Source organism: Aegilops tauschii, chromosome 5 (genome assembly GCF_002575655.3).
Source record: "Aegilops tauschii subsp. strangulata cultivar AL8/78 chromosome 5, Aet v6.0, whole genome shotgun sequence".
In the NCBI taxonomy this organism is placed as follows: Eukaryota; Viridiplantae; Streptophyta; class Magnoliopsida; order Poales; family Poaceae; genus Aegilops; species Aegilops tauschii.
Window position 1 is genome coordinate 47,965,087 of NC_053039.3, and position 3,119 is coordinate 47,968,205.

General features: G+C 42.1%; 1 long non-coding RNA gene across 1 annotated transcript; it reads left to right on the forward strand.

The window, feature by feature from the left end:
• Nucleotides 1-254: 254 nt before the first annotated feature.
• LOC109753816 (uncharacterized) lies at nucleotides 255-1,222 on the forward strand. The gene is made up of 2 exons (XR_006663244.2): nucleotides 255-773; nucleotides 890-1,222. It is a non-coding gene; the product is annotated as an uncharacterized lncRNA (long non-coding RNA).
• The last annotated feature ends 1,897 nt before the right edge of the window (nucleotides 1,223-3,119 follow it).

Consider the following 3,119-nt stretch of genomic DNA (forward strand, 5'->3'; position numbering starts at 1 on the left):
GGGCTGACGTCGGAGATTGTGTCAACAAGAGATATTGGTGCGGCGAGGATGGGTGCAGGGTAGTTTTGTGGAGCTATGGTGAGGGCCGAGAGAGAAGCGGCCGCGGCGTTGGCAGACTTGGCGATGAGTGCGGCCCGGCGCTCGAAGTAGCCGGGCGGCGGCGGCGGCGGTGGCGTTGGCGGAGCCATACCCTAAACCCTGGGACCGGTATCTGATACCATGAAAGCTGCTTATTAATGATTTGATGCGGCATACAAGAGTATATAAAAGGGTATAAACCGACTTGGGGTAGGGATACAAAACTGACTTGGACTAGAAGTCGTATACCATAATGACTACTCTAACACATTCAGTGCCTCCACTCTCTAGAGAACTTCGCCTCCATACTTGAGCTCGACCTGTATGACTTACCAGAGCTGGCTAGGATCTCCAATTTTCCCAAAGTGCAAAAGCTTGCGATCAACTGCTGCCCAAAGCTTGAGTCGCTGCAGGAGATGACTGCACTCCGGAGACTCGCGCTGACAGTTCGCTACAACGAGAAACACCTTCCGTTGTACCTGCCAACTGTAAAGCCTAGTCATTTGCTTCTGGACTGCAGCCCAGAGGCACTCGCCTCCATGGCCGTGGGAAAATCTGGTGCGGAGTGGGACAAGTTCAGCCATATCCCGCATGTCGAGGCTTATGCAAATGGCGAAGGCACTGAAAAGAGATGGCACCTATTTTACACAAGAGAGCCCTACAAAATGGAGACAGATGTGGAGGCAACTCGGCAGGTATAATATCTAGTTCGATTGCTCTATCCAATATAAGTACCCTGCTCTTGTTGCTTCCATCTTTGGGTTCTTCGTTTTTATGCTAGAGCTAGTTGAAAATATGTTCCTGTGTTCAGTTTCGCTTGGCGGGGTTAATCTGAGGAGGAACATGAAGACGACACAGAAGACGCAAATGAAGATGAGAAAAGGGACGACGATGAAGAGGACGGAGGTGACGAAAGCTGAAGCTGAGGACGGAGATTTATGTGTTGCCAGGATATGTATGTCTCCACTTGCTGCCACTGCTGCTCTACTAGATTTTCTCTGTGTTGAGCCTGTATGGGTATCTCCGTCGTGAATTGTGATTTTTACATTTGTCAAAAGAGTGTAGTTTTAACCAGTAGTTAAGGGCCAAAAGTGTACAACTATCATTCAGAATGCATTCAACAATCCAGTGTGTTGTTGGCTTCTCTGTTTCCCTGTAAGTGAGATTTTCTTTTCTTTCTTTCTTCCCCTTTACATAATTTATATGCCCGTATCTGCAGGCAGCTTCATCAACCTCCTCTCTAGATGGTTCACATCAAGTGCAACCCCACGGATTCTACAAAATCTTGTAAGAAAGGTAATTAGCTTCAACTCCTAAAGTTTTGATTTGGAAATGAAGCCAAAAGTATGGTGGTGGTCCCTTTTCAGCTTGATATCTTGGTACCAAATTGCAACACACATCAATACATGACTTTCAGTCAAGGACATGCAGTCATTTATTATCGGTTTTGTTTTAGAACAATCCACAATGATTGTTAACTCTTTTTTGTGTGAGTTCCAATGATTGTAACTGGACGAGCGCCAAATAGGCATCGACATAATGCCCACGCATGTTGCATCCTTGGCCCGACCCATTCCAGAATTTTCATATTTTTAGTCTTTTTATGTTTATTATTTTCCAGAAAGTCCTGCCCTTTTGTTTCCTTTTTCTTGATCTTTGTTTTTGGTTTTTACCATTTTCAAGACTTTTGGAAAAAATCATGGAATATGGTTTTAAAAAAATGAACTTCGTCAAAAAGTAGTACACACTTGTTTTGCAACATTAAAATTTTTTGCATACGAGATTTTTTTCAAATCTACACTATGTTTTGTTTTGTATCTACCATGAGAAAAGTTTTTCATTTCCCTCAATAACCTCTCCCCTCCCCTCCCCCCCCCCCCCCCCCCCCCCCCCCCCCCCCCGCGTCTTTCTTTAAACTGGCATTTTGATAAAATAAATACATTTTTCTGAAAAATTAAAATAAGAAGGCACAGACTTAATGGGTCTTGCCAATAGCGGCCTAGGTCCTTGATGTTTAGGTGTTTGAGGAGCCTTATTAAGAGACCTTTTATTTGGTGCCTTCTGCGCCAGCCACGAAATAGCGGTCACGTGTCTGATAGCGTGGGCCGGCCCAGCAACACCTTGCTCGTTCCCTCAGTTTCATAGTTGACTGGTCGACCTTTAATTTTTGGAAGAAACAATATATCATTTTTGGATATTTTATGATTTGAACAAAATTCAACCGTTCGAAAAATGTCATATATTTGAAGAAATATTGCGGATTTGGATAAATTTCATGAATTTCGAAAAAAATTGGGATTTCAAAAAAGTTCACAAAATTCAAAAAAAATTCATGATCGAGTTTGAATTTTTTTACTGACTTTAAAAAAGTTCATGAGTTCAAAAGGATGTTCGTGGATTTGAAAAATGTTCACAAAATTATTAGGATTTTCAAAAGAAGTTCACAAGATTGAATTAAAGTTCATAAAAATAAAAATGAAAAAAACAACAACAGTAAGACATGTAAGGAGAAAAATAAAAATAAAAAAACTGACATAAACCAAACGGAATTGTGAAAAACAAAACCTTGAGAAACGAGGCCAAAAAAACACGGAGGAGACCATCTAGAAGGTTCCAAAGCCTGTGCTGGGAGATACACGTTTTGGGCCGGCTAGTTACGCTAGCGGGGGGAATCGGACGTAGGCGCTAGTTATCAATAAGTCTGTAACAGGCGCCATAAGCGTTGAGTGGGATTCGACCTTAAAGAAGATGTGCTGCTATGTAGCGGTCGTAGCAAGCCGAGCTATGTCTCGGTTATAGCGACACGGTAGCTTCTCTCGCATCGACTGCTACAGTAACAGGTTGCTTGCCAATATGTCATCATCGAGTTCGTGTTATACTACATGGGCGCGAGCGACTTGAATAGTCGGGTTTCTTTCTTTTTCACCTGTTTTATTCGGTTTTCTTTCATTTTAGTTTTTTCTTTTCAGTTTTCTTTGTTTCTTTCATTGTCTTATCGGGTTTTCATTTTTTCTTTGTTTCTTTGGTTTTCATTCTATGTT